Here is a 26660-nt window from a genome sequence, read left to right as displayed (position 1 = left end):
TTAAAATTATGTAAATATCTCTAGTCTAAATTATCCTTTTGTAAAATTACATAAACAATCATAGTATTAAATTACAAAATATTCTTATATAAAATTATAAAGATATCCTTATATAAAATTACAAAAATACCCCTATATAAAATCACAAAAATACCTCTAAAATAAAAATTACTAAAATACCCCTATATAAATATACAATTATCCTTTAAATTACAAAATATTCTTATATAAAAGTACAAAAATGCCCCTAGTACAAAATTACGTAAATACCTCTAAGATAAAAATTACTAAAATACCCCTATATAAAATTACTAAAATACCTTTTTGTGAAATTACTAAAATACCCTTTTGTAGAATTACGTAAATATCCCAGTTAAAGATCACGTAAATACCCCTAGTATAAAATTACGTAAATATCCCAGTAAAAAATTACAAAAATACCCCTTCTATAAAGTTAATACCTCTACATAAATACGCTAATATAAAATTACTAAAATATCCCTACATAAAATTACTAAAATACCCAATCGCAAAATTACATAAGTACCTCTAACGTAAAATTACAAATATAGCCCTATATAAAATTACTAAAATATCCTATTATAAAATTACATAAGTAATCCTAATGTAAAATTACAAATATACCCCTATATAAAATTACAAAAATACTTTGTTGTAAATTACGTAATCTCTTTGTAGTATCAAAATTACAAAATTTTCCCATGTGAAATAACAAAGATATCGTTCTATATAATTACATAATTACTCTTGTATATAAATACAAAATACCCTTATATAACATTACAATACTACCCCTATATAAAATTACGAAGTATCCCAGTGTAAAATTACAAATACCCCTATAGAAAATTATGCAATTACTCCTATTTAAAATTAACACTTACCATTTTGTAAAATTACGTACCCCTAGCGTAAAATTACAAATATACCCATGTAAAATACCCTTTTAAAAAATTACGTAAGCACCCATGGTGTAAAATTACAAAAATAGTCCTATATAAATTACTAAAACGCCCCTTAACCTTTCGTAAAATTACGTAAATATCCCTTTGTTATACCAAAATTACGAAAATCCCCAAGTAAAATTACATACTCTGTATAATTATGTACTTTTTTTTCACTCGTGTATAATTACTTACCCCTATTTATAATTACAAAAATATATGCAAAACCTTACATAAAATTACAAAAATACTTTTTGTAAAATTACTTAAAATAGCCTTTTAAATATCAAAATTACGAATATACCCACAAAACACCCTTGATATAATTACGTACTTACCCCTAATCTTGACAAAAATTAATAGAATATAACTACAACTTCATAATAATTCCTTTTTAAAAACATTTCTCGTAAAAAGATACAAAACTATTATAGTCAATCTTGTAAGCATAATTAAACAATAAGCCACACATAAAAATTATTTTTTCAGCGTATTCTTATTACAACAGAAAAAATATTTAAATAATTTAATACATAATTAAAGTGAACGCTACTTAATTTACATATTGGAACCATAAAAAGCCTTGAAACCAAACCCACAAACACATCCAAATCTCATAAAACAATTCATATGACTTCTAAAATCTTTCAATCAAAACTAATAACCACACCAAATATCAAAAGATAATAAAGCACACACTTATTACTTCCCAGATGCATAACGATCTCCAATCAAAACTAGTCCATATAACCAATCATTAAGCAACTGCTTTCCTGCAATTAAAATTCATTAATACTGCTTTTAAATGTATTGAAAAAAGCGTAAATATACGATGTCCCCTTGACTCAATGATTTATAAATCCTCAAATGGTCATTTGACCTCAATCATCCAGCCCATCCTTGAACTAATATATAGAGCAACCACAGTCAGAAGATTAGCAACTAACATTTCCCTCACATTACATAGCTTGCTTGCAATTAGAAATCGAGATCACTTATCTTGTACCTAAAAACAATAGCAGTTTTTCTTGCTATATTAAAATCTTGAATATAGTTTCCTAATTAATACAAATTCGTTAAACAATAAAAAAAGGAACATAATTAGTAAAATCTAGTTATCTTCAAAGAAGCCAAAACTTCATCGAGGTTGAATAAAACTCAATGCTACATTCTACATACACTACAACATATAGGCTAATATCCTTAAACTGGATTGAAACGTAAAGTTGAAAGGCTTCCTATTATATGTAGCTGTAGCAACATCAAACTTGGCTTCAGTTAACTCACTTCATTACATATCACAAACTCTCAAATATTCCTTTATTCATCAAGTGTTAACTCCAGAGGACATGTGACCTAATTGAATATAGATAACTCCATAGTCCATACAGATAATTACCATGAACCGCGAGTAACATAGACCAAAACCATACCTCTCAGACAAAAGGTCTGCACTAACTACTAGAAAAAAACACCACCATAAAGACTGGTTCATGACTTCGAATTCCTCACAAAAATAGGCAGTGATCAAGTAATCCACCCTTACCTTCAAAAAAGCACGCCACTTAGCATATCTTATATCACATATACACATCTTAAAGAATGAGCAACAACTCAGACAAACGATCTCAAGCATTATGTCGGTCCAAGTTCGATGATAACAAAATAGGAGAAAGATAAGGTTCAAGTTATAGAGTATGCCATCACTCTAAAACATTTTCTTGGAGCTACAGACTCGATCAGATATGGAGCGTACGACACTCGGTTAGATCATCAAATATTTTTCACAACCATCTTGATAATAGCACCATTCCACTTGCTTCAATAATACTTATATCCCAAAGTCGATATGTAGTAGAGAGGACTAACATAGATAAACTTTCTCTTGAGTCAGTTTAGGCATCATAATACACTTATTAATACTCCATCACAGGCACACAAAACTCAGCATCCTCCCATACCTCAAAAATTAAAACATCACATGGTAACTTCCTTTGATTAATTTTCAACTTTAATTTCTAGTATAGTTTAGCAAAAATAAGTGTATGCCACCAAGATTATTTCCAAATTAGTAAACATAGTTTAGTACGAAAAAACACCCACCCTTCCATTTTTCATCAGATCCCAATCTTTGTTTCAGACTCTAATTAACATTATATTGGGATGTTTAGATCTTTGGATAGTAATTTCTAATAAATATTCATCCATAGCATCAAACTAAAATCAAAGAAGATATCCCGTAAAAAAATTTAAGTAAAAGAAGATACAGTTAAACAAAAGAAGATCAAGACTAGTTACCATATGTAGCTAGAAAAACAAACAAAAATGAAGCAGGAAGAGAAAAAAGGGAACAAAGAGTTAGATTAAACGACGAACAATTACGTTCACGGGTTCAAGAGAAAAAGCGTAAAGTTTCTTGTAAAACATACAAAAAAGAAAATCTGATACCAATTTAGTGACAGATTAATAAGTATCATAGTCTTCAATATAAATACGAATATAAAGAATCGGAAATAATTGCAGATAAAAATAGTGCACGTATGATTTCACCGAAACCATACTCTCTCTCACTCACTTTCATCACACGAAACCACAATTATGGCCTTATGGGTGCTCACATACCCACTATTGAAACATATTCTAAATACAATTTTCCACTAACATCCCTGGTCATTCATATCACAAATCCAATACGCAAGAATGACAATTAAATCCAAATACTCATTTTCCACATTAAAGTTAGCATGCCCAACATATCTCCCATTAAAAAGGCTCACAAATCTCATTCACTATACACCAACCCTTACATATCACAATACGAGACAACCCATCGCATCCTGAATGCTTCATAAGTTTACAATAAACCTCGAAAATATTACTCCACTTATACCTTTACAGCCTACATGAGCAACTTCTTTGCTACATCACATGATATACACATCACCTAATAACCTCTTTAGTAACCTGTTCTTTTGTGGTATAAATTCAATTCAAAGCGTTTCATCTCAATTGCAAGAAACCAAAGGGAGAGGGGCAGACTCAATTCCACTAATTCACAAATGTTGTTGGATTAATCTCACATTTGCTGTCAGTAATTGCCCATAAAAACACCTAACACAAGGGCTATATGATGAAAAGTTTGAATAATAGCATAATTTCACTTGCTTCATAATATAAGAGCCCAAAGTCGATCGAAAGTAGAGAAGACTAGAGAGAAAGTCTCTTCGCATGACCATACTCTTTCAAGGGAAGCTTTCCGTTCATTCCACTCACTTCAAATCACATTTGGCATAGACCCACAAGAAACTCAGCATCCTATAAACCAGCAGAGTGAGGTAGACTACAACAAGCATTAAGACCTAAAACTTATACATCATATGGTACCTAACTAGGATTATTTTTCAGCTTTGAGTATCAACTACAGTACAACCAAATAAGTAGTTAGCAAGAATATTTTCAGCTTAGTACAATGAAAAATATACGCGTACCATTCGACTTGTATATTTCAATCTTCGTTCCCATCTCCAATGTTATTTCATCTAGGCAACTCTCTCACACACCATCATACTAGTTAGATTTTCCGTGAACGCAATAACACACAACAATGACAATTAAATCTAATTCCCATTTTTCCCAATAAAGACATGCATCATAAGAAAGCCAAACCATGTCTTACAAATCTCATTCACGATACCAACCATAAGAAATCGCGGAACTTCAAAACAAATCACTTCCTAAAATTTCGTAACATGACTACAAAAAACCTTGAAAACATTACCCGACGTATCTACCTTACGGGGACCACCTTCCTTATTGCGAGCGCCCCGCAGGAACCGGATGTGTGTAATTACCTATCTCTTGCCTCGAAGTGTCTAGGGTTAGTCCCACATGGTCTCTTAATCGACCATAGATCAATTTCCTTTTCATTTGGGAGTATCTAATACACCCATAATTCTGAGCTCTATGTTCCTCTTACCAAGAGACATGTCATCCCCGGATTGAATGGGATGACCTTGACACATCACATGATAAACACGTTACCAAAAATGCCTTAAACATACACCTATTTTTCCATAAGTGGTATACAATTAATTCAAAGCCTTTTCCCCTTATTTTTCAAGAAACTGAAACTAGGTGGAGAGAGCTCAATTTCACTAGTTACATAATTGTTTTCCGCACTAATTTCAAATTAGTTATCAGAATATGCCCATATAAACATCCAACACAGGCTATATGACTAAAAGCTTGAATAATAGCATCACTTCACTTGCTTCATAATAACAGATCCCAAAATCAGATATGATGCAGAGAATAATAGCATCATTTCACTTCCAGCATGAACTTTGCACTGTCAACAAAGCTTATCCATTCAACGGTCAGTCGCTCAGATCAAACTCGGCATCTTATTAACCGCCCTAAGTAAGCTAGTCTACAGCAAACGTTCAGATCCCCACACGCCTCAAATATTCATACATCCCACATCCCCTCCCATGGTACCTACCTAACTTCACACATCCTATAGCTTCGCATTTATAAGTTATACCATCAAATATATTTACAGTATAATAGATTGCAACTTAGTGCAATTAAAATACACACCCTCCGAATTTCTATCTCGCTTTAATCTTCGTTCCAATCTCTTATGTTAAGCATTGTATTGGAACGCATGGAGTAATATTTTTCATTTTTTCCTTGAATCATGTAACCCAATACAATGCACATATAATATGATCTAACTAAGACTGACATTCACTCACTTCATCGTACAAGACCAAGGTTATTAACATGATTACCATGCTCACTGTTCTTCTACGCAACACTATATTCCGCCTCAAACTATATAAGAATATCCCTGGTCAATTGGATCACAAATCACCAAAGCATCAATGACAATTATTTCCAAATACATTCAAGTTACCATTCCAATTTTCCTCACTGAAGTTAATTGTCAAGAAATTTCTCATAAATAGGTCTCACAATCTCATTCACGAGAGCAGCCACAAAACTTCTTAAAAAATTTGATGCAACATATTTGCAATGAACCCTAGAAATCCACATATACCTTGAAAGGAGCACCATCGTGGACAGATCACATGTATACTCATTAGCTAAATAGCCTTGAACTTTATAGCACCTTATGACCCTATATGGTACATATTATTTCAAATCATTTCCCATATTTCGTCAAACCCAACGCAATTCCGAATTTCACAATTAATGTCAACTCCACTATGACATTTGTTGTCAACTATTTGCCTATATAAACATCTGACCCAAAACTTGCTTTATTCTTGATCCATAAAATAGCATTAAAAAATTTAAGATATAAGAAAAGCCTCTCGAACTAAAATATTTACAAAGACAGCCACATAAGGCACCGATATATCAATTTCCAAATTTCAAAACCCAATGCCCCGATATATCAATTTAGACAACCCTCCATATCATAAAACCGAGTATCCCAAATTTATAACCAATATAAGAGTAGAAGATCACTCTAAATCATTTTGCCACCGCTAGAGCCTCAATCGAATGAGATATAAATTGCGCGACACTGAGTTAAATCATCGAATATATTATAACCAACTAGAGTGAATGACAGCTTAGAACAATAACATCAATTCAGTGGCTCGACACAAAATAGGAAGAACTATACATAAACATAACTATAGCCACTGCAGGCATTGCAACACACGAATTCTCCACAGACGCACGATATGTACAAAACTCATCATCCAAGAAACCTCGGTAAGTGTTGGGATAAACACAAAACATTAGGTTGATGGGACTAAGAGAGAAAAGATAAAAAAAAAAAGAAGTGTATAGTTTCTTTTAAAACATCTAAAAAGGAAAATTCTGATACCAATTTTGGGAAGGAACACTAAGTATTATGATTGAAATAGAGAATAACTGCAAGTAATTTCCTAAATCAGGTAGGACATAGAATCTCTTTCACTCATTTCATCCCATCTGAAACCATAATTATTTGGATCTCGTCATAACTACTATTTTCCAGCCTTGATTATCATTAATAACCTCCATAATCAACCATTACAACTCCAATATGAAAGAAGACAATCAGATACAAATTCCCATTTTTCCCAATAATGTTAGCAAGTCAACAAGTCTCACAAATCTAAATACATGATACAAATCATAATAGATCATAAAACTCGACAACCGATTGATACCCAGATACTAAACATGTTTACCATAAATCTTGTGAGCATAACTCAACTAATCGTTTTCGTTTACATTTGTTGTCAGCTATATGCCTATACAAACATTTAACAGCTAAGGCTATATAATTAGAACTTCAACAATAGCACACGATCTCAAAGTCAATAGGAAGCAGAGAAAACTACACAAAAATAAACAATAACTCTGGCCCCTTTACTCTTTAGGCATAACCAAACTCTTTCAAAGGAAGTTATATGTCCATTCAACAGCTCACAGTAGATCACATTCGCCAAAGACCCACAAGAATAAACAAAGTTCAACACCGTATAAACAGCACTCCGAGAGCTAGACGATAACAAGCATTCACATACAGCCCTACTAAGAATTCATGCCTCTTGTGGTAACTACCTAAGGCATTGATTGTTTTTCTAACTTTTTAAGTATAATTATTCAGTTTATCGCAGCATAACTTAGTAAGATAAAAGAACAATAAAACCATCCTCACACTTTCTATCTCTTGTGATCCTTAGTTCCAGTCTCAAATGTCTTTCACTCACTTCACATTAAAAAACCCATTGTAACAATATAAACAGATTTCTCATAAATAAGTCAAACAAATCCCATTCACGATACCAAGCATAAGACATCAAAAATTCAACAACCCATCACACCCCAAATAGTAGATCTCTTTACAATGAACCCTGAAGCATTACTCCACTAACACCTTGATAGGAGCACCTTCTTTGGCACATCACCTAAAACAGCCATCCCCAAACTTCCTATCTCTTCAAATTCTTTGATCCAGTCTAAGTCTCAAATGTTAACATCACATGTAATTTCCCAAAACAAGAGCATCTAAAATTTCATCGAAACAATACTCTCTTTGACTCATTTCATCATTAAAAAAACCATTGTTCACAATATAAATGTCTTTCATCTCAAATGTCTTTCACTCACTTCACATTAAAAAAACCATTGTAACAATATAAACAGATTTCTCATGAATAAGTCAGACAAATCCCATTCACGATACTAAGCATAATACAAAAAAAAATTCAACAACCCATCACACCCCAAATAGTAAAGCTCTTTACAATGAACCCTGAAGCATTACTCCACTAACACTTTGATAGGAGCACCTTCTTTGACACATCACCTAAAATAGCCATCCTCAAACTTCCTATCTCTTCAAATTTTTTGATCCAGTCTAAGTCTCAAATGTTAACATCACAAGTAATTTCCCAAAACAAGAGCATCTAAACAATACTCTCTTCAACTCATTTCATCATTAAAAAAACCATTGTTCACATTATAAACAAATCTCTCATGAGTGAGTCACACAAATCTCATTCACGACACCGAGCATGGTAAATCCAAAAATTCAACATACCATCACATCCCAGATAGTAAAGCCCTTTACAATATACCCTGAAATATTACACCACTAATACCGTGATAGGAGCACCTTCTTTGACACAGCACATGATATACACATCACCCAAACAACCTCAAGTTTAAGCCACCATTTTTTCCCAAAGTGGTATGAAAGCGTTTCTGTTATTTTCACCCATGACTTATCACCAACAATATCCCTGATCGATCAAAAAACCAATATGTAATGACAATTAAAATGAATTTACCATTTTTTCCAAATAATTTTAGCTTGACAAAATTTCTCCCATAGAAAAGACACAACTCTTATTCACAGAACTCAACAGAATAAGTCCCAAAGCTCGACATTCCATAGTTTCCTAAATGTTAAACATGTACAAAATATAACCCAAAAATAGTACGCTACTTATGCCTGGATAGTAGCACCCGCATTGTGACATCACAATAGCCTCAAAACTTTGTCTCGCTGGTTTTTTTACCTCGAGTGGTACACGAAAAATCCGAAAGTACTTTGACTCGACTGCTAGAAACAGAGGGGGGACACAAATTGATTCCACTAATTCGTAAATTTAGTAAGTACTAACTTCCCAAATGTTGTCATCAATATTCACATAATACACGATCCTAAAATAGACAAGAAGCAGATGAGACTAAACGAAAATAAACAATTACTTCAGGCACTTTAGGGATGACCATAGTGCTTCAAGGGAATCTGTCCATCAATTCAACGCTCACATCAAAGTCACATTCACTGACAACCCACATGAATAAACAAAACTCAACATCCTACAAACCACCTGAAATTGAGCTCGACTACAACAAGCACTCACATCTGCTCACATCTGAATTTTATACATCACATGGTAACTAACTACGGCTCTAATTATTTTTGAGCTTAAAAATAAGTGTAGTATAGAAAAAAGAAAAGAGTTGCGCTTTATTATAACATAACTTAGTACAATAAAAAAAAATTGTAACATGTTTACAACAAGCCCTGAAAACATTAATCCACCTATACCTTGATGTGAGCATTCCTTGACACATCGCATGATATAGACATCACCAAAAACGCCTTAATCCTTATGTCACTTATTTTTACCCAAGTAGTAAACAATTAATTTAAAGCCTTTCCCCTCACTTCGCTAGAGTAGGAAACTAGGAGGACACAACTCATTTCCACTAATTTCAAACATTGTTCTCTATACTAATTCAGTGTTGTCGTCAACAAGCAATAAGCCCATATAAACATCCACAAAAAGGCTATATTGATGAACATCTTCAATATTATCATCATTTCACTTGTTTCATAATACCAATTCCCAAAGTCTGATATGATGGCAGAGATTAGTAGTGCACCACTTCACTTCCAGCAAGATCATTACTCCCTAAACGTAAGCTTTCTATCCATTTAACGCTCACATCAAATCAAATTCCCACATATCCAAAAGAATATACAAAACTCAGCATCTAGTCTATGGCAAGCATTCAGATCCTCACACGCCTCAAAAATTCACATCCCATGGTACCTACCTAAGGCTTTGATTATTTATCATCTTTAAAGTTGAGACTAACATCGCAAAAGTAAGTTAAGTCAGCAAGAATATTCACAGGTTACCCTCCCAATTTCTATTTCGCTTTAATCTTTGTTGGAATCTCTATTGTGAGCATTGTATTAGGACGGACAATCTATTCCTTCGATAATTTTATTTCAAACAAAAATTTATTCTATACCCGTAAATTAAAGATATGAAGATAAAAATATAATAAATAAGTATAAAAACAACTATTACATGTACCATTAGAAACAGGGAAGCGTAAGACAAAAAGGGAAGACATAATGTTGTGATGCACACCAAAAAAACAATTTTATGGGGAAAGAAAGAAAGAACAAGTTTATCTTAAACTATAATGTTTCTTTAAAACAATCGGAAAAGAACATTTTACCCTAATTTAAGACAACTGCATCAACCTTCATTATCGTTAGTTAAATACCATCAAGTAATTCCCCACATCAGGTGCGCGTATAGTTTCAACTAAATAAGACTCACTTTCACTCACTTCATCGTTCATGACACCAAAGTTATTGGATGACCACTATGCCCACTGTTCTACTTCTACTCCACACTATATTCCAGCCTCAAACTATATCATTAATAATATATGTGGTCAATTGGATCACAAATCCACCAAAACAACAATGACAATTATATCCAAATACACTCAAAGACACCATTTCCATTTTCCTCACTAGAGTTACTTGTTAACAGATTTCTCATAACTAGATTTCACAATCTCATTCGCGACAGCAGACGCAAAACCTCGCTCCACAAAAAAATTGTAACATATTTACATTGAACCTTAGAAATCCACATTTACCTTGAAAGGAGCATCACCTCGACGGATCACATGATATGCACATCAACTAGAAAGCCTCGAACTTCATAAGCTTATGACCCTGTGGAAGTATACGAGTCCCTCATATTTCACCAAATCCGTGAGGGACAAGGATACAAACTGAATTCAGCTAACTTCACAATTGTTGTTAACTCTAATTTCACATTTGTTTTTAACTATTTGCCAACATAAACATCTGATATAAAATTTACTTTATCCTAATCCATTAAAAAACATTAAAAATTTTAAGATATAAGAAAAAGCCTATAAATCTTAAATATCTACAAAGATAGCCACATGAGGCATCAGCATACTCTATCACTATTCTTAGTTATCGGCACCATTTCCAATCTCCAAAACCCACTACACCTACACATCAATGTAGACAACCCTCCATATTCATAAAAATTGGGCATCCCAAATTTATAACTAAGATAAGAGTACAAGGTCACTCCAATTCGTTTTCCTAGAGATAGAGACATAAACAAAGGAGATATAGATTGCCCGACACTGGGTTAGATCATCAAATAAATTCACAACCAACTAGAATGACTACATGATGACAGCTTGTTACAATAGCATAGATTCACTAGCTTCATAATAAATTATTCCAAAGTCCATATGAAGTAGCGACGACGATTATACACAAACAAAACTATCACCTCCTACAGCAAGCATTGCCATACACAATTCTCCAAAGATGCAAGAAACACAAAGCTCACATTGTACGAACTTTAGTAAATGTTGGGATAAATACCTATATAAGACATTGATTTTTTTTCCAATTTTACGTACAATCATAGATTCATAGTTAAGCAAATAAAAGTTGACAGCGATAAACTTTCAGTTTATTACAGCATGATTAACTAAGATAAAAGGGAAAAAAAGGTCACCCTCACACTTCCTATCTCTTCAGATTCTTTGTTCTAGTACCAAATGTTACCATTATTAAAATACCTACATGTAACTTCCCAAAACAAATGTATAATTTCATTTAAACAGTACTCTCTTTCACTCACTCTATCAGTAAAGAACCAATGTTAACAACATAAACAAATCTCTCATGAATAAGTCAGACGAATCTCATTCACGATACCAAGCATAATACATTGAAAATTCAACAACCATTACACCGCAAATAGTAAAGTTGTTTACGATAAACCCAGAAACATTACCACTAACACCTTGATAGGAGCACCTTCTTTGACAAGTCATATGATATACACATCATCTTAAACAGCCATCCTCACACTTTATAGCTCTTCTGATTCTTTGTTCCAGTCTCAAATGCTAACATTATTACGATACATACAAAAAAAAATCCTAAAACAAGACCATGTATTATTTTATTTAAACGATACTATCTACACTTTCTAGCTCTTCTGATTCTTAGTTACAGCCTCAAATGCTAACACTCTTAAGATGCCTACAAGTAATTTCCTAAAACAAGACGATGTATGATTTTATTTAAACAATACTCTCTTTCACTTACTTCATCATTAAAGAAACCATTCTTCACATTATAACAGATCTCTCATGAGTAAGTCACACAATCTCATTCACGACACCAAGCATAATAAATCAACAATTCAACAAACCATCACAACCCAGATAGTATAGCTCTTCACAATATAGCTCTTCACAATAAACCCTGAAACATTACTCCACTAATACCGTAATAGGAGCACCCTCTTTGACACATCGCATGATACACACATCACCTAAACAGCCTCAAACTTTAAGCCACCAGTTTTTTTTTCCAAGTAGTATACAAAGCGTTTCCTGTTACTTTCGGCCTTGACTCATCAATAATCAAAAAACTAATACGTAACAATGACAATTTAATTGAAAACACCATTTTTTCCAAATAATTTTAGCTCGACAAAATATTTCTCATGGAAAAGACACAAATCTTTTTCATAAAACTCAACAGAGTAAGTCACAAAGCTCGACAACCCATCATTTCCGAAATGCTAAGCATGTTAGAATAAACCCAAAAAACAGTACTCTACTTATACCTTGATAGTAGTACACTCATTGCGACATCACAAGATATACACATCGCAAAAATAGTCTCAAAACCTTGTCTCGTCTGTTATTTTACCCCAAGTGGTACACCATTAATCCGAAAGCATTTCCACTCAATTGCTAGAAACCGAGGGGAGACAACTCGATTCCACTAATTCTTAAATTTTGTAAGTAATGGTTTCCCAAATGTCGTCAGCAATATGCCAAAAATACATGATCCTAAAATAAACAGGAAGCAGATGAGACTACACAGAAATAAACAATTACTTCAGCCACTTTAGGCATGACCATAGAGCTTCAAGGGAATCTTTCCATCAATTCCACGCTCACATCAAGTCGCATTCACTAAAAACCCACATGAATATACTAAAAACCTGGAATTGAGCTCGACTACAACAAGCACTCACATCTGCTCACACCTGAAAATTATACATCACATAGTAACTAACTACAGCTCTTTATTATTTTTGAGCTTTAAAAAACGTATAGTATAGCAATAAAAAAGATTTGCGGTTTAGTATAACATAACTTAGTGCAACAAAAAAAAATGAACCCATCCACCCACTATCTCTCTATCTCCTGAATCTATATTCCAATATCTGTTGTTACTAAGAAAACCTGCAAGGAATTTCCCATGTTACGTGCATGAATAATTACATCTAAACAACTCTCTTTCCCTCTCACTTCATCATAAAAAAAAACATTGTCATTGGGTACTCCCTTACACAATAACACTTTTGGCCTGAACATCATTTTCCAGCCTTGTCCCATTAAATAGCATTGTTTGTCATCAGATCACAAATCAATACACAACATACGACAATACAATCCAATTTTCCATTTCTCCCCAATTGTCAACAAAACTCTCATGTACAAGTCATACGAATCTCATCCACGATACCAACCATGGTCACCGGATGATCACCAGCCCACAACTGTTCTTTGTTCTCAACCCAATACTCCAACCTCATATTATCATTAATAATATCTTGGTCAATTAGTTTCCAAGTCCAGAACGCAAAAATGACAATTTAATCCAGATATACTTTTACTCACAATTTCGATTTTCATCAATAAAGTTGGAAAACCCCAACATATCTCCCATTGAAATGTCTCACAACTTTCATTCACGATACAACCATAATAAATCACAAAACTCAACAACCCATCACTTCCTAAAAAGTTTTTAATATGTTTACAATAAACCCTGAAAACATTAATCCACCTATACCTTGATGAGAGCATTACTTGACACATCACATGATATAGACATTACATAAACGCCTTAATCCTTATGTCACCTATTTTTACCAAAGTACTGAACAATTAATTCAAAGCCTTTCCCCTCACTTCGCTAGAATCAGAAACTAGCTGAACACAACTCATTTCCACTAATTCCAAAGATTGTTCTCTTCACTAATTCACAGTTCTCATCAGCAAGTAATCGGCCCATATAAACATCCGACAAGAAGGCTATATGATGAAAAAGCTTCAATACTAGCATCATTTCAATTGTTTCATAATACCATTTCCCAAAATCTGATATGATGCAGAGAATAATAGCATAACTTCACTTCCAGCAAGACTTTACTGCCTCAACTGAAGCTTTTTATCCATTCAATGCTCACATCAAATCAAATTCTCACATATCCAAAAGAATATACAAACCTCGTCATCTTACAAACCACCCTAAGTAAGCTAGTCAACAACAGGCATTCACACGCCTCAAAAATTCACATCCCATGATACCTACCTAAGGCTTTGATTATTAATCAGCTTTAAATTTAAGACTAACATCGCAAAAGTAAGTTAAGTCAACAAGAATATTCAGAGGTTACCACCCAATTTCTATTTTGCTTTAATCTTTGTTGCAATCTCTAATGTTAGCATTGTATTGGGACGTACAATCTATTCCTTCAATATTTTTATTTCAAATAAAAATCTTTCTACATCCTTAAAGTATAGATATAGAAGATAAAATATAACAAACAAATAAATACAAAAACAACTAATACATGTATTTTTAGAAAAAGGGGAACAGAAGACAAAAAAGGGAAGACAATATGTTGTGACGAGCACAAAAAAAACAGTTTTCTAGGGAAAGAAAGAATGAGTTTATCTTAAAGTGTAATGTTTTCTTTAAAACAACCAAAAAAGAAAGTTTGACCTAATTTAAAACAACTTTGACCTTCATTATCGTTAATTGAATACCAAATAGTTCCGAGATCATGTGCGCGTTTAATTTAATCTAAATAAGACTCAGCACTCACTTCATCGTTCACGACACCAAGGTTATATTCCAGCTGTTCTTCTACTCAACACTATATTCCAGCTTGAAGCTATATCATTAATCTGGTCAATCGGATCACAAATCCACCAAAGCAACGATGACAATTAAATCCTAATACACTCACAGACACCATTTCCAATTTCCTCACTAGAATTAGCTTGTCAACAGATTTCTCTTAAAAAAATTCCACAATCTCATTCGTTACAGCAGCCGCAAAACACAACACCACCTCCCTCCTGAAAAAAATTGTAACATATTTACAGTGAACCTCAGAAATTCAAATTTACCTTGGTAGAAGCATCATCGTGGACAGAACAAATGATACACACATCAGCTAGAAAGCCTCAAATTTCATAAGCTTATGACCCTATTTCGCCGAATCCAAATCATTTCTTCATATTTCGCCAAATCCGTGAGGGACAAGGACACAACTCAATTCACTAATATCACAATGTTGTCAACTCTAATTTCACATTTGTTGTCAACTATTTGCCAATAGAAACATCTGAATAAAATTTGCTTTATCCTAATCCTTTAAACAAGTTAAAAAATTTAAGATTAAAAAGCCTATAAACTTATATATTTACAAAGATAGCCACATGAGGAATCAGCATACTGTCCCACTATTATTTTTTTGTCAGCACAATTTCCAGTCTCCAGAACCCACTACACCTATATATCAATTTAGACAACCCTCCATATTCTTAAAACTGGTAATCCCAAATGTATAACCAAGATAAGAGTACAAGGTCACTCCAATTCGTTTGACTAAGATAGAGACACAAACAAATAAGATATAGATTGCCGACACTCAGTTAGATCATCAATATATTCACAACCAAGTAGAATGACCGCATGATGACAGCTTGGTACAATAGCATAGATTCACTGGTTTTGTAATAAACTATTCCAAAGTCAATACAAAGTACGAAGGACTATGAATAAACAAAGGTATCTCTTCGGCCACTGCAAGCATTGCCATACACAATTCTCTAAAGACGCACGAAATATTCAAAGCTCACATTGTACGAACCTCAGTAAGTGTTGGGAAAAAACAAAACATTAAGTTTATGTGACCCATAGAAAAGATTAACAAAGACGAAGTGCATAATTTCTATTAAAACATGCAAAAAGGAAAATCTTGATGCCAATTTTGGAAAGAAACAATAAGTATTATTATTTCAGTAGAGAACTACTGCAAGTAATTTCCCAAATCAGGTTGCGCTTAGAATTTCAATTAAGCAAGACTCTCTTTCACTCATTCCATCCTATCAGAAACCATAATTATTTAGTGCTCGTCATACCCACTATTAGACTTCAAAATGAAACCATTTTCCAGAATCGATTATCATTTATAACTTCCCTAGTCATCAGATAACACTTCCAATTGAAATAAGATAATCAAATCGAAATTCCCATTTCTCCAAATAATGTTACCTTGTAAACAGAGTTCTCATGAACAGTCTCACATATCTCATTCACGATACAAACCATAATAAATCATAGAACTTAACAACCAATTGGTCCTCGATACTAAACATGTTTACCATAAACTCAGGGAACATAACTCAACTTATAATTAATCCAATGCACCTTCTTGACACATCACCTAAATAACCTCAAATGTTATGTCACTTGTTTTTTATCCCAAGTAATTCCCCGGATGAGGTGGGTGTATAGTAATTCCCCATTATCGTTAATTGAATAGCATCAAGTAATTCCCCAGATGAGGTGCGTGTATTGTTTATTCTAAATAAGACTCACTTTCACTCACATAATCGTACACGGCACCAAGGTTACTGGATGATCACCATGCCCACTATTCTTCTTCTGCTCAACACTATATTCCAGCCTCAAACTATATCATAGATAATATCCCTAGTCAATCGGATCTCAAATCCACCATAGCAACAATGACACTTATATCCCAAAACACTCAAGTCACCTTTTCGATTTTCCTCACTAAAGTTGGCTAGAACAGATTTCTCATAAATAGGTTTCACAAACTCATTTACGACAGCAACCACAAAACTCAACAACTCACTCCTCAAAAAAAATTGTAACATATTTATGGTGAAACTTGGAAATCTACAAATCTTGATAGGAGCATCATCCTGAACAGATCACATGATATATACATCAGCTAGATAAGCTCGAAACTCAAGCTTATGACCCTATCTATTATGTGACCAATTCAAATCATTTCCTCATATTTCGCCAAATCCGTAGGGGGCAAGGACACAACTCAGTTCAGCTAATTTCACAATAAATAATAACTATAGCACATGATCCCAAAGTCAATAGGAAGCACAGAAGACTAAACCAAAATAAACAATAACTCCCACCCCTTTAGGCAAACCGAACTCTTTCAAGGGAAGTTGTTGTCCTTCAACAGCTCACAGTAAATCACATTCGCCAAAGACCCACAAGAATATACAAAGTTCAGAATAGTATAAACGACCCTCGGTGAGCTAGACGATAACAGGCATTAACATACACCCCTACCAAGAATTCATACATCTCGTGGTACCTACCTAACGCATTGATTATTTTTCTATCTTTAAGTATAATCATAGTTAAGCAAATATAAGTTGACAGCAATCCTAAAGTCAATAGGAAGCAGAGAAGACTAAACCAAAATAAACAATAACACCGACCCCTTTAGGAAAAACCAAACTCTTTCAAGGGAAGTTGTTTGTCTTCGGCAGCTCACAGTAAATCACATTCGCCAAAGACCCACAAGAATATACAAAGTTCAGCATAGTATAAACAACCCTATGTGAGCTAGACGATAACAAGCATTCAATATACCCCTACTAAGAATTCATGCACTTGTGGTACCTACCTAAGGCGTTGATTGTTTTTAACTTTCATAGTTAAGCAAATATAAGTTGACAGCAATAAACTTTCAGTTTATTACAACATGATTAGCTAAGATAAAAGGAAAAAAAAAAGGTCACCCTCACACTTCCTATCTCTTCAGATTCTTTGTTCTAGTCCCAAATGTTACCATCATTAGAATACCTACATGTTATTTCCCAAAACAAGAGCAAGTATAATTTCATCTGAACAATACTCTCTTTCACTCACTTCATCATTAAAGAATCAATTGTTAACATTATAAACAGATCTCTCATGAATAAGTCAGACAAATCTCATTCACGATACCAAGCATAATACACAAAAAATTCAACAACCCCTCACACCGCAAATAGTAAAGCTCTTTACAATAAACCCTTAAACATTGCTCCACTAATACCTTGCTAGGAGCACCTTCTTTGGCACATCATATGATATAAACATCACCTAAAACAAACATCCTCACACTTTCTAGCTCTTCTAATTCTTTATTCCATCTCAAATACTAAGATTATTAAGAAACATACACGTAATTTCCCAAAACAAGACCATGTATAATTTCATCTAAACAATTTCTCTATTTCAATCACTTCATCATTAAAGAAACCATTAATCACATTATAAACTGATCTCTCATGAGTAAGTCCCACATATCTCATTCACGACACCAAACATAATTAATGAAAAATTCAATAAACCATCACACCTAGATAGTAAAGCTCTTTACAAAAACCCAGAAAAATTATTCCACTAACACCGTGATCCGAGCACCTTCTTTGACACATCACATGATATGAAACATCACCTAATTTTTTTCCCAACTGGTATACAAAGTGTTTCCTGTTATTTTCAGCCTTGACTCATCACTAATAAGATCCCTCGTCAATAAGATCAAAAGACCATTACGTAACAATCACAATTTAATTGAAATCACCATTTTTCCCAAATAATTTTAGCTTGACAAAATCTCTCTACATAAATCTTATTCACACAACTCAACAGAGTATAACACAAAACTCCACAGCCCATCGTTTCCAAAATGCTACACATGTTCACAATAAACCCCAAAAACATCAGTGTACTTATACCTTTATAGTAGCCCCCTCATTGCGAAATCACAAGATATACACATCCCAAAAATAGCCTCAAAACCTCGTCTCGCCTGTTTTATTACCCCAAGTGGTACACCATTAATTCGAAAGCATTTCCACTCGATTGCGAGGTTGATTCATATATGTTACAAGTATTAATTTCCCAAATGTTGTGAGCAAAATGTCCATATTGCACGATCCTAATATAGACAAGAAGCACACGAGCCTACACAGAAATAAACAATTACTTCAACCACTTTAGGCATGACCATAGTGTTTCAAGGGAATCTTTTCATCAATTCAACGCTCATATCAAGTCAAATTTACTGAAAACCCATATGATATGCAAAACTCAGAATCCAATAAGCCAAACGTAACCCAGCTCCACTACAACAAGCACTCACATCTGCTAAAACCTGAAAATTATACATCACATGGTAACTACATACGACTCTAATTATTTTTTAGCTTAAAAATAAGTCTAGTATAGGAAAAAAAAAGAGTTGTGATTTAGTTTTACATAACTTATTACAATAACAAAGATATACCCACCCACCCACTATCTTTTTCTCTCCTGAATCTTTGTTCTAATCTCTAATGTTACTAAGAAAACCTGCGAGGAATTTCCCATGAAAGGTTCATGTATAATTTCATCTAAACAAGTCTCTCTCTCACTCACTTCATCATAAAAGAAATCATTGTTATTTGGTGCTCCCTTACACAATAGCACTTTTTGGTGATTTTCCAGCCTCCTCCTATTAAATAGCATCGATTGTCATCAGATGACAAATCAATACGCAACAATGACAATATGATCCAATTTAACATTTCTCCCCAATTGTCAACAAAACTCTCATGAATAAGTCACACGAATCTGATCCACAATACCGACCATGGTCATTTGGATGATCACTAGCCCACAACTGTTCTTTGTTCTCAACACAATATTCGAACCTCATGCTACGTACCATTAATAAAATCCGTGGTCAATCAGTTTCTAAGACCAGAACGCAACAATGACAATTAAATCCAAATATACTTTTAGTCACAATTATGATTTCCATCAATAAAGTTAGAATCCCGACATATCTCCCATTGAAATTTCTCACAACTTCCATTCACGCAACAACCATGATAAATCACAATACTCAACAACCCATCAATTCATAAATTTTTTTAACACGTTTACAATAAACCCCGAATATATTAATCCACTTATACCTTAATGGGTGCATTCCTTGACACATCACATGATATAGACATTACATAAACGCCTTATTCCTTATGTCACCTATTTTTACCAAAGTAGTAAACAATTAATTCAAAGCTTTTCCCCTCACTTCGTTAGAATCAGAAACTAGTTGGACACAACTCATTTCCACTAATTTCAAAAATTGTTCTATGCAGTAATTCACAATTGTCATAAACAACTAACACTACCGTATAAACATCAACAACAAGGCCATATGATATAAAAGCTTCAATACTATGATCATTTCAATTGTTTCATAATACCAATTCCCAAAGTCTGACATGATGCAGATAATAATAACATCACTTCACTTTGAGCAAGACTTTACTGCCTCAACAGAAGCTTTTTATCTATTTGACATCAAATCAACTTTCCTCATATCCAAAAGGAATATACCCCAGCATCTTATGGACCACCATAAGCAAGCTAGTCTACAGGAGGCATTCAAATCCTCACACGCCTCAAAAATCACATCCCATGCTACCTACCTAAGGCTTTGATTATCAATCAGCTTTAAACTTAGCATCGCAAAAAGTGTAATGTTTCTTTAAAACAATCGAAAAATAAATTTGACCCTAGTTTAAGACAACATTCACCTTCATTATCGTTAATTGAATAGCATCAAGTAATTCCCCGATGAGGTGCGTGTATTGTTTATTTAAATAAGACTCACTTTCACTCACATAATCGTACACGACACCAAGGTTACTGGATGATCACCATGCCCACTATTCTTCTTCTGCTCAACACTATATTCCAGCCTCAAACTATATCATAAATAATATCCCTAGTCAATCGGATCCCAAATCCACCATAGCAACGATGACACTTATATCCATTACTCAAGTCACCTTTCCGATTTTCCTCACTAAAGTTGGCTAGTCAACAGAATTCTCATAAATAGGTTTCACAAACTCATTCACGACAGCAGCCACAAACTCAACAACACCTCACTCCTCAAAAAAATTGTAACATATTTTACAGTGCACCTTGGAAATCTACAAACCTGGATAGGAGCATCGTCCTCGACAAATCACGTGATATACACATCGCTAGATAACCTCGAACCTCATAAGCTTATGAACCTATCTAGTATGTGACTAATTCAAATCATTTCCTCATATTTTGTCAAATCCATAGGGGGCAAGGACACAACTCAATTCAGCTACTTTCATAATTGTCAACTCTGATTTCACATTTGTTGTCAACTATTTGCCCATATAGACATTTGACAAAAAGCTTGCTTTATCTTGATCCATTAAAGAGCATAACAAAAATCTAAGATATAAGAAAAGGCCTATGAAATTGCACAATAGCATCCAAAGTAGGGAGGATTATACAAAAACAAAACTATCTCACTACATGCATTGTCATACACAATTCTCAACAAGATGCACGAATATACAAAATTCAGTATCCTACGAACCTCACTAAGTGTTAAGTAAACACAAAACATTAGGCTGACCAAGAGAGAAAATATGAAAAAAAAGATATATAGTTTCTTTTAGAACATCCAAAAAAGAATGTTTTGATACCAATATAAGAAAGGGATAGTAAGTATTATTATAGTCAATGTGAATACTAATATTAACATAGAGAACAACTGTCATTTAGTTTCCCAAATCAGGGTCTCTTTTCACTCCCTTCATCCTATTAGAGATCATAGTTAACACAGATTAAAATTAGTTATTAGAGATAGTTATTACCAGAAGCCATAGTAAGTCTAATAAATCCTTGGTACATAATGGAAATAAAGACAGATCATACGATTGCCAAAAACAAAGATTATAAATAATTATTACATGCAATTTAAAAAAACAATATAAAACGAGCGAGAGAACAGTAAAAACAAAGAGTGTTGGGATAAACACAAAACATCCAGAAAGGAAAAATTTGATACCCATTTATTAAGGGAACACTAAGTATTATTAACATCAATGTGAATACTAATATTAGAATAACTGCAAGTAATTTCCAAAATCAGGTTGCACGAAGAATTTCAATTAAACATGACACTCTTGCTCGCTTCATCCTACCAAAAACCATATTTATTTGGTGCTTCGCATACCCACAGACCCACTATTAAATTTTGAAATAAACACCATTTTCCCTCCTCGAATATCACTAATAACTTCCCTAGTCAATCAGATAACAATACTAATATGAAAGAACATAATCAGATCCAAATTCCCATTTTTTCCAATAATGTTAGCTCGTCAACAAAGTTCTCATGAACAAGTCTCACAAATCTCATTCACGACAACAACCCTAATAAATCATAAAACTCGACGAACAATTGGTCCCTAAAAAAAATGCATAGAGAACAACCAAAAAATGACGCTTTTATTATGCAATCCAGAGAGAACGTACCTTGGCTTTGAACAACCTTCAATGAAATTCATAAAAATCCACAATATTCTATCTTGAAAAGGTGATAACTCAAAATTCCGAAATCGATTACCACTCATTTGAATTATACGAATTCAATTACGGAATGTGGAACCCTAGAAATCGAATTCTAGAACTTCACATTCCATCCTAAATTCAGAATGGTTGGAAAAGGAGCGAAATTTTGATTTGTCGCCGAATATATTCTAAAGCATGAATTTAAGGAGAAAATGAATGGGGGATTTTTCATTAGGGTTTTGCAAAATCGCAGAGAGCAAATTCTTGATGAAGGGTGATTTAGATTTATGAGTTATGAGAGTTATGAGTTATGAGTATGAGGCGGTGGTTTAAGTTGTGAGTTGTTTGTGAGTTGTGAGTTTGCGACAGTCTGTGTAACGCGGTTATTAAGAGCGTCTACTCTACAACGGTCATTTTAATTTCTAATTTTTTTGTTGACATCGCGGTTGTGAGTTGTGAGTTTGGGACAGTCTAGTGGTTAAAACTTTAGTACATGAACATGATGTCACGGGATCAATTTGATCTAAAACTCCCTAGGGAGAGCGCCACGTGGCACCGTTTCTGGTTTACGCACGCCTTTTAATATATTAGTATAGATTTTATTTTATAATATTTAAAATTTTGTGTAAGAAAAAATTGTAAAATATTGATATTTTAAAAAGTATATGTTACAGATGTGGCTAAGGCCATGGGTAAGGTGAGCAACTGTACATGGCTCCCAAAATATAAATTATATAGTTGTCTGCGTAAAGTTTTTTAAAAAAAATACTAAATTTAATTATAGGTTGTTTCTTTCAAATTGATCGAGTGTAGTGTTGAATGCAAATTCAAAGAGGTTAATTTCTATCAATTGTTTTGTTTCGTCTTTTCCTATTCTCTGAAAAGACCCCATTAATGACTCTTTCGTCTGTTCCTATCTATCAAAAATTTACAATCTTTATAATCTAATTTAGCAAAGGACCCTTGAATTGTACAAGACGATCTTGATATATTAGTATAAATTGACTAAAATCTCACTTAATACATATGCACATGTTGTGTTTTATAACATAAAAAGAAAAAAAAGGTAATCATATAAATAAAGTAAAATTGCAACTAATATAAACAGATGTCATATTAATTTATTAGAGTAGAAATAGTAGAAAAAAGTAATTTTTTGCGTTCTATGCAGATGTCATAGTAATATAAACCTCAGTACCTCACCTTCATTTCAAAACGCATGAACTCAAATTCAAATGCAAAGACATAGAAGGAAGAAGAAATTTGTAATTCCTACCTCAAGCTGGCAAAGAGGAAGAATGATTCACAATCTTTAAGTTCAAATTCAGTGATTTTTTCCTTTTTTTTGTTTCTTAAATTTATTATTGCAAAGCTAAAAATCTTCTCCTTGTTTTTCAGATTTTTCTTGTTCAAATTTCTTCTCGTTAAAATATTGTTTTTGATTTAGGTTAACAAGCAGAAGTTGGAGAAGCATGATATTATCATTGAGCAGGGAAATTATGATAATTCGCTCCTTTTTGTTTGTTTGATTGTTCGAGTTTCATATTTTTTATTTATTTTCGAGTGATTATAAAATCAAAGGCACTTTTGAATAAGTTGTGTTTTTAAAGTCCACACATGGTACACCCAGAGGCAATTCTGTAATTACTTGTAAGTTGAGGGACACGCTAGTAATTTCGGGACAATAAATGACAAAAAGCAAAAAGCAAAAATCTGAATCCAATTCTTCTTTCTTGCTCATTTCTCTCAATTCTTGCTCACCAGAAAAATCTGATTTTCAATTCTTCTCTCTCCTCCTTCCAAACCTTCCAAACACAACAATGGAGATCTGAAATTCACGAGATGAATGATGAGATGATGATGACGCGGACTCGAGTTGATGATGATGAGGCGACTGAAGAGACCCACAACCCATCCACGACGATGATGAAGACCCACGACCCAGATCTGATTATGTTTTTGCTCATTTGTTTTGTTGTTGTTTATCTCATTTCCCCTCAGTTATTCGTATTGCATAAACAAGATGTTTTTGGTTGTTTAATATGATTAGGACATGAACAAAATTATGGGTGCTGATTTTGAATTATCATTGTAGGAATGAGCAAATGTATTCTGCAATAATTTTGAATTCTAATGTTCAAATGAGTCAATGCATCTATGCTTATTTAGAATGATTGAAAATTATGTGCTCATATACATATTATAATTTGTGTTGGATGATTATTGCTGCTTAGTCAACTCTCATACTTGCTCTAGTTTTTTTTTCTATTCATTTCATCTCTTTCTTCATTTTCTTTTTTGCTCACCTGTAATTAGTTCATTTTCGTAACTGCTCATTTGCACCAAGTTTGCTCATTTTCTTAAATGAAAAGAAATACTTACTCATCTACTCATTTTACTCATTTGCTCATTTGCTCATTTTGTTTATTTGCCCATTTTGCTCATTTGGCGAAAATAGCCTTGGGTGTACCATGAGCATGGTACACCTCATGGTACACCCAGGTTTACTATAAAGATTCTCGTGTTTTTAAGTTATTTGCATCTAGACAAGAGTTTATATCTGCATTAGTTGAATTACTGAATAGCCATGTATTAGAATCTTATATTACATTATATATCCTAATCGTAAATAACTTTATGGTTTTATCATTATCCTATGAGTTAGTTTGTTATTTTAACAAACCTAGGTCTATAGGAGCCCACTCGTAGATATCATCTGTAACATCCTTCGGTGTGCAGGAGTCCACTAGTACGTAGATATAGTCCTCTTTGCGTCCTAACTCGCAAAAATTTGCTTACCTCTTAATAGAAAAGGTCTATTTTTCCTCAACTTTCGATGTGGGATAGCTGAAATCTTAGGCACATTCCCCCTCCTCTAAATAGGGGTACATGACATCTAAAAGAGCCTTAGCTCTTATATCATCTGTAATATCCTTAGGTGTGCAGGAACCCACTAGTAAATATTGTCTTCTTTGTGCCCTAACCCGCAAGAATTTGCCTTGGTGCAAGACCGAAATCCCACCCAAAAGGCCTCTATGAGATCTAGGGGCCCACCTCCTCTTAATAAAGAAGGCTTCATTCTGCTCAAATTTGTATGTGCGATAGCCAAAATCTTAGCCACCTTGAAAAGTTTAGTGAATTGGGACGCATGATCTTTCAAGGAGGGGAGAACATGCCAAAGATCTTGGTTATTATTGCAAGCCGAGGAAAATGAAACCTATATTGAGTCGGACTTCAGTCTTGCACCAAAGCAAATCCTTGCGAGTTAGTGCCCAAAGGACAAAATCTACTAGTGGGCTCATCTACACCTAGGGGGAGTATTAAAATTATTGCTTGATTACTTAAATGAGGAGTTGTTAAAGTGAACTAAAACCGTAATTTGATGATCAGGAGAGATATTTGGACTAGCTTACTATCGAGTTACATATCTATCATATCTCTCCAATAAGGTCGGTGCATATATGATATATGATTCCAACACAAACAATGAAAAATGTTTTATACGATGAGTCAACCTCTATTAATATAAAAATAGTATACGGGGACCTAAATTTTTGGTGTCGCACGTGCTCAGCGCCTCCCTTGATTCTTAAGCAATTTACTTAGATTCATGTTATTTGTTTAATTTCATGAAAGTTAGTATAAATTCGAGAATTTTTAAAAAGTTATCAATATAAATTACCAGGAAGTTTATATATCAAGTTGTGTTTCAGAACATTTTATCAAGCAAAATTCCTTAATATCGAAAGGTTAGAGAAGAGAGAAATGGTATAATTTTAAAAGTCAAACAAGAGGCTCTTGAA

The 26660-nt window shown here is 33.6% G+C and overlaps 1 long non-coding RNA gene across 1 annotated transcript; it reads right to left on the bottom strand.

Moving 5' to 3' along the window:
• Positions 1–1417: 1417 nt before the first annotated feature.
• Positions 1418–23274, bottom strand: LOC125498265 (uncharacterized). Its single transcript, XR_007275133.2, has 2 exons — positions 22822–23274; positions 1418–1738 (listed from the first exon to the last, which is right to left on the bottom strand). It is a non-coding gene; the product is annotated as an uncharacterized LOC125498265 (long non-coding RNA).
• Between the last annotated feature and the right edge of the window lie 3386 nt (positions 23275–26660).

This window comes from Beta vulgaris, chromosome 6 (genome assembly GCF_026745355.1).
Source record: "Beta vulgaris subsp. vulgaris cultivar EL10 chromosome 6, EL10.2, whole genome shotgun sequence".
In the NCBI taxonomy this organism is placed as follows: domain Eukaryota; kingdom Viridiplantae; phylum Streptophyta; class Magnoliopsida; order Caryophyllales; family Amaranthaceae; genus Beta; species Beta vulgaris.
This window is presented reverse-complemented; position numbering and strand designations above follow the sequence as displayed.